The following is a 9,503-nucleotide window of genomic DNA, read 5'->3' as shown; positions in this document are numbered from 1 at the left end:
AAAAAAAAAAATCCATTCTAACTGGGGGAAGGTGATATCTCATTGTGGTTTTAACTTGCATTTCCCTTATAATTAGTGACATGGAGCATTTTTTCATATATTTATTGACCATTTGTCTATCTTCTTTTGAAAAGCTTCCGTTATTTGTACCCGTGTTATATTTTGAAATAATAATTTTAAAAAACAACATACCAAAACTTATGAGATGCAATGCAAGCAGTAACTAGAGAGGAGTTTATAGTTATAAAGGCTTATATGTATATTTACGCATATTAATAGAGAAGAAAGATCTCAAATCAGTAACTGAGCCATCAAACAAATAGTAGCAGCTCCACGTTTGGGAAACATGTCCTTTATCTTCCTAGAGTAAACTTATGATTAAATTAATGCGTGAATGGAGATATCTCTTTTGAATGGGAAGACCATACATTTAAACATTTTATTTGTATAAGCACTATAACAATGTAACAGAAGCTGAGAAATGAAAAATAATTGCCCATAAAATCTCTTCTCTATCTTAGCATAATACTCCCTTTGCTATCTTCCTTTCTAGTCTTTTCCTCTGGGTTTGCAAATATGGGTGTGATGCAGCCAGGTTGCTAATGATATGGTGATTTGGGATCATGAAGAGTCAGTCTTAGTTCCTTCTACCCGTGCGACTCTGAGCTCCGTGCCTCTATTTTCGTGTTTCATAAAAAGCAGAAAACAACACCTCTCTCATAGGGTAGTTGTGAAAGATCAGGGAGGTATATTTTTAAAAGTATCTCCAGGCACAGCACGTGGGCTGGGGTAATTTAATTCCTCAGCACATGGGAACTGGTTTTCCTTCTACTTTTTTCTTATGCAGCATCATTCATAGCACTTGTGTAATTTTATATCTTGCTTTTTCCATTTTATATTTTATCAGAAGAATATTTTCCATGTTGCTTTGCAGACTTCAGAATTAAGACGATTTATTTCTCATAGTATTTGCCTTATCATGCCTTCCTAATCTTTTCTCTCTGCCAAAAGACAGAGGATTGATGTATTGCTTTACACAGAACTAAACTTGAAAAACAATATCTTCTCCAAATGTCTTCTCTGTGGTTTATGGAAATTTTTTGTCCTCAATTTTGAAATGTTGCTTGCTTTGACCCAATTACAGAGCTTTATTCACTTTCTCTGAAGGATGTGGTTTTATTCTGAGATTTTTCACTTTCTAGTGAGGCCACATTTCTTTTGATTTGTGATGCTCTTTTTCTTTGCTCTTTACTTGGTTAGGATAAAGACAAGTTTTGCAGTGGCTCTGAATTGCATCAAGGTTTTATTCATTTGTTTTCCTGCCTGGCAAAGCTCTTATTCTAGGTCCCATTTCAGCCTGTGTGGGCATAAAGGACTCCTGAGAGTGAACGCAAGAAGCCTTTGAGTTGATGGTGGCAGTTGCTGTAAGAGCCTCTCCACAGCAAACACACAGAAGCTACCTGGGTGGTTTCTATTAAAACAGAGAGCGGGAGGATGTAGTGTGATTTCTTAGGAGGGAGTTGGAATTGGTGAGCAAGCTTTTGGGGAGCAGACTCGATGTGTGAATAGAGAAGCACATTTTCTCCAGCCAGTGTGGTGGAAGGGCGAGGCGATTCTGGACCGGATTCTGTAGGTCCTCCTATGCAGGCATGTAAATTTCCAGAAACCAAAGGACATCTATGACTGGCAATTGCCCTGTTCCCAATGTGCTAGAACTCATTATTCTATCGTAGATGTTCTCAGTTGGGGCTGGGTGTGGATTTTGATCCTCAAGGGACATTTGGCACTGCCTGCAGACAGTTTGGGTTGTCGCAACTGGGGAAGAAGAGTGGGCTGCTATTGTCATCTGGGGTGGGGGGAAAGCCAGGTATGCTGTTACATGTTCCACAATGCCTGGGACAGACCCCTACCACAAAGAATGATCCAGCCCCAGATGTCAATAGTGCTGAAGAATGAGTAACCCTGATTTATCTGCTTGAAAGGTTGATGTCAGGTCCAGCTTGCCATACATTTTCCTTTCCAAGCAATCAATGTGCTGCCTTTTACAGAATGTTAATAAAGTGAGTATAGTAATCATTCGTCCAGCATTTATAATCTCTTCACAGTAATGAGAGACTTAGGAATGAAGCAGTTTTAAATAGGATTCTTTTGCCAATGGATAAATTAAACATATTTATGGCATATGGTATATATGGAAAACCCAGACTTACGGTATTAAGCCTCAAACCCAACTATTCTTTATAGGTTATCTTTTCATCTCAAATGTATCAAGAAGTAGTAGGTTATCTCAGCAGCTCAAGTCTTTCCAAATACTCAGGACCAACATGAGCATTGTTTTTACTGTCTCACTAGCAGGACCATTTCTGGTGTGCTTGTGATATGCCTGGTGCCACGTCTTGCGCCTCACATGTCATTTTATTTAGTCTTTGTGCCGGCTGCATGGGGACATTTTGTTTATGGAGGAGCAAAGGCTGGGAGAGTTTGTTTGCTTGACCAAGGTCTCTCAGTGTGTAAGTCACAAAGGTGAAGTGCACTCCATCATCTGTCTCAGCCTGTGGCCAGTCCTTTCAATCCTATCGCCCTCTGCACTCTTACAAATGGTCTTTCAGGCATTATAGTTTTGCACATATTTCACCGTGTTGGGTCAGAGTAAAGCAGGCAAAGGCTAAAGAGACGACAGAAACCGCTGCCTCCACAAAGAGGAACGCTGAGCCCCAACTCTGACATGCTGGTTTATTTGTTCCTTTGTTTGCCTGTTTGTTCATTCGCTCGTTCAGTCCTTCAGCCAGTCTGTCAGCATCTATTAAGCCAAAGGACACACCAGGGGCTCAATACGTCAGGCACTGGAGATTCAAATAACTCAGAGTGTCTGCCCTGGTTCAGAGTTTAATGCAAAACATTGCACGGAAGCACGAATAATTTGTTCTTTTTAAGAGCTGTGAAAAAAAGGAAGGGTTAATGCCTATAAATATGAGAGAGAGAAAGAAAGAGAGAAAGAGAGGGAGGGAGGGAGGGGAGAGGGAAGGGGAGGGAAAGAAAAGGAGTGAGCGGGGACAGAACAACGCCGGTTATGGTGATGCTGAGGATGACATAACCTTGCCCGGTGCTGACAAAACTGCAGCAGAGAAACCCCAGACCTCTGCAGAGCGCCTTGCTCCTGGAATGAGCGATGGCCTGTCAGGCGTCTGTGTGTCATCTGCGGTGCAGCCGTCTCCTACCCACGAAGCCTTTTCTCTCATTCCCTCTCACGCTGTGTGCAGCCCACGCAGAAAACTGGGGAAGTGAATTCCAGGCTGTCTAATCAGGCTTGGCCGCATCGTGACAACGCTGCTCGTTTTAACTCCATGCACATGCGGTGGCATTTGAGAAGGAGAGAGAATCACGAGGCGCAAATTAAGACGTGCAAATTTAACTGGTGCCCCCTTGTACTACTCCCTGCCTGAGAACTGATCATTCCACACCCTTCACTTCGGTTTAGGGCTTTATGCAGATGTCAGGGTGGCTAGTTTAATCCTAAGCAGGGTCAGTCAATTGGCCTCTCACAGAGGGAAATTTCTATTAAACAGTCCCACATTGCAGGCTCTTTCATCCAGGCAGGTGGCACAAAGGCTGCTCGGAACAATTCATCTTGACTGCTAGATAAATAGCAGAAAGCAAGCATGTCCAATTGCCAGAAAGTCACTGGATACCTTCTGTAGGAAGGACAGTGGCACTTCCTTCCACCCCGGAAGACTTGCCCTAATGTGTAGCAGGCACAATCGAATCCTTTATAAGTAACACACACTTCACTGCCTAGCTTTTGCCCGACCTCAATTTTGGGTACAGATGATAGGAATCAGGGTTGCTCTTTGGTTCCAGAGGCAACAATAAATTCCTAAACCTTACCCAACAGGGTTGTTAAATTCTGAGCGTCCAAACATCCATTTATTCATACAAAATTTTCATTTCCTACTCGTTTTGTACACAGGCTAGTTGGAATTTGCCTTGGCCGAATTAACCTTTTTCTTTGTAACTCAAATTAACAGCATGGACTGGATTTGAATGGGAAAGATTAAAGTTCTGGAATAAAGCCACTCATTTATTAAGTGAGCATCTGTGCACCTACTGGGCCAGGCACTCCTATGTTAGAAGCAGGCGATACTAGATACCATCCCTCAAAGAACTCACAGTCTACTGGGGTGAGGCTGTCAGAGGGGATAGTAACATCTAATGGTTACAGCAGGAATGAAGAAGAAATGATAAGGCACAGCCTTTGAATATAGGTGACAAAAAGATTCTAGATGCCATCACCTTGCTACTCCCTCGCTCTGTGATTTTGCACAGTTGTTCTGCCTGAGTTTCCTCATCTACAAAATGAGAAAGGGACACTTAGCAATGCTTGAAGACATTTTTGATTGTCAGACCTTGGGTGCGTAGTATTGGAATCTAGGGGCTCCAGGCCAGGAATGGTGCTAAACTTCCTACGATGCAAAGGACGGTCCCCACAACAAGTGCCACCAACAGTGCCAAGGTTGAGAAGCTCTGATTTACGTAGTGTGTATGTGTATCTAAATTCCTCAGCACAGTGGTGGCTATTACTAACTATAGAATATTATGGCAGAAGGAACTTAAGCCCCCCCCAACAAGCATTGGAAACTGAGTCCTGGGGACAAGTGAATCAAAATCAGCACCAGCCTGCAATCCCAGTGTCCTATTCCTCAGCTCTGTGTTCCTACTTTCTTTTTTTTTTTTTTTTTTTTGAGACGGAGCCTCAAGCTATCCCCCTGGGTAGAGTGCCATGGCATCGCGCTCACAGCAACCTCCAACTCCTGGGCTCAAGCGAGTCTCCTGCCTCTGCCTCCCAAGTAGCTGGGACCACAGGCGCCCGCCACAACGCCCGGCTATTTTTTGGTTGCAGCCGTCATTGTTGTTTGGCGGGTCCGGGCTGGGGATTCGAACCCGCCACCTCAGGTGTACGTGGCTGGCGCCTTAGCCGGTTGAGCCACAGGCGCCGAGCCTGTGTTCCTACTTTCCAGGGAACATGAACAGTTTTTCCTTTGGTGGCATCTCTGTTTTATTGTTGAGATGGGCAGGGGCCCGAGTGCTGCACGGAAGAGATCACAGACGAGTCGGCTGTGGCTGTACGGGGTGATGGGGATGGGATTTTTGCAGCACATTTGCCTATCTTGTAGCAGGTACTAGACACAGGGCATGCTGGGATGAGTGGGACACACCAGTGCTATGACACTTCCAGCTCTGTCAGAGTATTCTGTGACCTTGGGCAACTTTTGGACTACTCTAAGCCACATCTATAAATAGGAATAATAATGCCAGTCAAGACAGTGAGCTGGCCCAGAGCACCCAGTACAAACTGGCATCCAGAAAGTGTTCCTTCCCTTCGCTGTCCTCACAATCTACCCATGCCTTCTGCCCTCTGCCCATTGCTTGCAAGGCTAGGAGTGAGTTGATTTTAAAATGAAACAGTGTCTGAACAGTAGCTCTGCATATTTCCCCAGGGACCATGAAAACAAATCACTGAAAATTAAAATCCATTAATTTTCTGTGGCGAACATGAGCTCATTGAAGCACTTGCTAGCATCCAGGAGGATCTTTCTCAGTCACCACCTACCCAGAATTATTCGAGCTTGAGCCAGTTCGTGAGATGATTCTAACCTGCAAGTGTCTCCCTTCTCCTGGAGGAGGCACTGCAGCTCCAGTTTTCAAAACCTACAGCGGCTCTGTTTCTAAGGCCTTTGTCTGGAGACAGCAAAATTACAAACATTTCACTTAAGCACTTTCATTTTGTTTTGGAGACTTCAAGGGATTTTCTTCCATTCCCCTCGATTTGTAACTAGCAAATGCATATGGTTTGTAATTTCTGATTTTTCTCTGAAGAGAATCAGTCTAAGAAATACTTGGGTAGTTGTGCTGCCATTCCTCGACTCTCAAAGAAAAGTCAAATGATGAATTTCATATACCGTTTTCCTGAGCATTTCGGATGATTTTGATGGCCAGAGGAAGAATTTTGTCGTTTAAATAATCTTTCATACCCAGACTATACACTGCTGGAGTATGGTCCAGAAAAATGAAATGAGAGTCACGGTGATCTCAATGTCCAAAAGTGCCCCAGGTGTCTCCTCTGTGGCATTCCTGTTCTAGCTCATGTTCCATTTGCATTCCATTTCCAGCCCCACAGAAGTGTTTTTGCCCTCCTGATAGTTAAGTTGATGATCAAGTGATGTTTACGCTGCAATAAGAGTGAAGGAGGTAGGTAGCCACTGGTAAATACAGGTGCCAAACAAAGGATGTGGCAGCCGGAGACTTTGTGCAGTGGCTCCTTAAGGAGGCATCACAGACCAGCCAAGGAAACAGAGGCTTCTTTTTGAGTTGTGTGATAAACATGAAATCACATCTTTTAACTGGGGCTAACAGGAGCAATAATATTAACAAGCCCTTGAACTTTGTTTTAAGAATTCGAAAGTACTTCTGTGTTCATTCTCTCTTTCAAGCCTCATAACAGTTCTGTGAAATAGGAAGGGCAGGAATTGTATTTGCTATTCATTCTTAGGCGACTTCCAACTTCACATCGGGTGGAAGGTGGTGGGATGTATCGTCATCTTCCTTCAGTGAAAAGTTCATTTTTAGACTAATTATTAATTAAGCCTATTTAAGTCCATCTGTAGAAAATGGATGTAATCCCTTTTAATCAGAAGAATAGGCTCACCACGCAGTCTGCAACAGGTGCCAAGGAGGGGGATTCGTTACAACCCATTCCATGGGCTAGAATTGAACAGATGATGGCTCTGCTTATACCCAGAAGGACTGTTTTCACTGACACGGAAAGATACTCAAGGTTAATCTACCAACCTCTACCTCTACATATATTTCACAGGAAATGTGATGTTGTCTCAATTGCTACCTCTATTTACTGTTTTCTGGCTGCCTAGTTTTTAAAAATCACGCTGTAACCTTTATGTACTCACGAATATACCACACACACAACATAAGATAGATATGATCTAGGATTTGGAAATCAGGTTGCAATGTCTTAATTTCAGAAAGATGAGGTGGTAAATAAACGGACCTGGGGAAAATTTCACTTCAAGATGCTTCAAACTGGCTAGATGCGGTGGCTCACACCTGTAATCCCAGAACTTTGGGAGGCTAAGGTGGGAGGACTGATTGAGGCTAGGAGTTTAAGATCAGCCCATGCAACACAGACCCCATATCTATAATAAATAAATAAAACCAAAATATTCACTGGGTGTGGTGACACAAGCCTCTAGTCCCAGCTACTCAGGAGGCTAAAGCAGGAAGATTGCTCGAGCCCAGGAGTTTGAGGCTGCAGTGAGCTGTGATGATGTCACTACATTCTAGCCTGCATGACAGAGTGACACCCTGTTTTAAAAAAAAGTGTGCTTGTTAAAATATGTATCCAGTAAAAAGAAAAAATAGATGCCCCCAAACAAACCATCACAACTCTTCTGGAAAACTCTCCATTGTCACTGACAGTTAAGAAATGGTATTCCAGACTCCCTGCAGAATCATATTCAAAGTTTACTGCTTGTTATCTGTCAGGGGAGAGGGAGCCCAGGACAAATCCAATCCAACTATGGGCCAATTATAGACCGGCTTTGGTACCGGAAGCAGGGCACCCCAGCAAGCCAGTTAGTGTCACAGCCTCTGGCTGGGACTCCCAACACATAGGAAGAGGAACTTGTGGCCCAGATAAGACCAGACAGTTAATAATGCTTTAGACCAGCACAGACGGCAAATGCAACTGCATGAGAATGGCCCCTGACCCTCCTCACCTCTTCCCTCCACTACCAGACCTTCATAACTGAGTCCAGACTCAGTTTTCGCTCCTGGGTGGCACCTTTTCTTACTAGGAAGGCAGGGCTTTGCTCCTGTTCTCAGAGTCAACCTTCCATTACCAGCTGCAATCCTGCAGCCTGTGCTAACTGGGGCCATGGTGACTGGATACTCACATCACTAACAACCTCACTGAATGCATAGGAGTGAAAATGCCAAGAAACTTGAGTTAGGTAAAAAAGAAAACTATATTAAAAAATCAAAACAGCTCTGTGAATTTTGGCTGGCACTTCCGACCTACAAAGATCATTTCAGGCCCACATTCCAGCATCAAATAGTGTTGTTATTCCTCCAGGCTGGCTTTGCACGGATGACCTGCCAATTTGAGAAGCAAGCTTTTCCCCATCTTTAACTGAGACTTTGAGGAGAGTGGGGACAGGGCAGCACCAAGGACAGCATCTTGTGGGTGGCTACAAAGGAAATTCTTTTTAGATTGGCCTAGAGCAGTGGTTCTCAAACTTCTGCATGAATCAGAACCATCTGGAAAGCTTGTTGAAACTTAAGATTGCTGGGCCCAAGACCCAGGGTTTCTGATACAGTAGGTCCAGGGCATGTTTCTGAGTTCGCATTTCTGAAGTTTCCCAGGAATGATGCTCTTGCTACTGTTAGTTTGGAGATCACACTTTAAGAACCACTGACCCATGGCTCAGCACCCATAGCACAGTGGGTAGGGCATTGGGCAAATATACCAGGGTTGGTGGGTTCAAACTCAGCCCTGGCCTGCTAAACAATAATGACAACTACAGCAAAAAAATAGCTGAGTGTTGTGGCATGCACCTGTAGTCCCACTTACTTGGGAGGCTGAGGCAAGAGAATTGCTTAAGCCCAAGAGTTTGAGGTTGCTGTGAGCTATGATGCCACAGCACTCTACCCAGGGCTATAGCTTGAGAGTGTCTCAAAAAAAAAAAAAAAAGAAAAGAAAAGAAAAAGAAAAAGAACCTCTGAAAAAAAACAAAAAAAGAAAAGAAAAGAAAAAGAACCTCTGACCCAGAGCCAGCCATTCATATGTATTGTTTAGATATGGATACTCAAAAATCCCCTAAAACTATCCCATCACCTGCTTCACAGTTTTATAGCTAGTGTCCAAAGGTATAGTAAGAAGCTCGGTCAGATTTCTGTGCTGAAATTCAGATGTACGAAACATCAATGAAGCAATAATCACAAATGTTTATAATAATGCACTGTTCTGAGCAATTTACCTTGTGAAACCTAAGTGAGTATGTGTAGGAGTCCCATTTTACAGATGAGAAAACTGAGGCACAGGGAAATTACATGACTTTATTCAAGGTCACACAACTTGGTTCTGGATCCTTGAGTGCAGCCTTTTGACTGAATCCAAATTTTACAGAACAAATCCTTTTAATAAAGGGATTTGTTTTGTGAAGTTTGGATTTAGTTGAGGGGCCCTATTTGGCTATCTGGAGGGCCACATGTGGACTTGGGGCTGCAGGTTCCCCACCCGTGAGTCTGGCAAATAGGATGGCACTGTTACAGTCCTAGAGTTGGTAGAGCAGAGCCCACAAGCCAAATCCAGCCTGCCACCTGGTTTTCTTTTTCAACTTTTTGAGATCATTCTAGATTCACGTGCAGTTGTACAATGAAATAATATAGAGAGATCCTTGAATGTGATGACTGGGGAGAGAGAAATCCTT

This window comes from Otolemur garnettii, unplaced genomic scaffold, assembly GCF_000181295.1.
Source record: "Otolemur garnettii isolate 467f Iridium unplaced genomic scaffold, OtoGar3 scaffold00051, whole genome shotgun sequence".
Taxonomy (NCBI): Eukaryota; Metazoa; Chordata; class Mammalia; order Primates; family Galagidae; genus Otolemur; species Otolemur garnettii.
The sequence above is the reverse complement of the archived record's forward strand: the minus strand, read 5'-3'. Positions refer to the sequence as shown.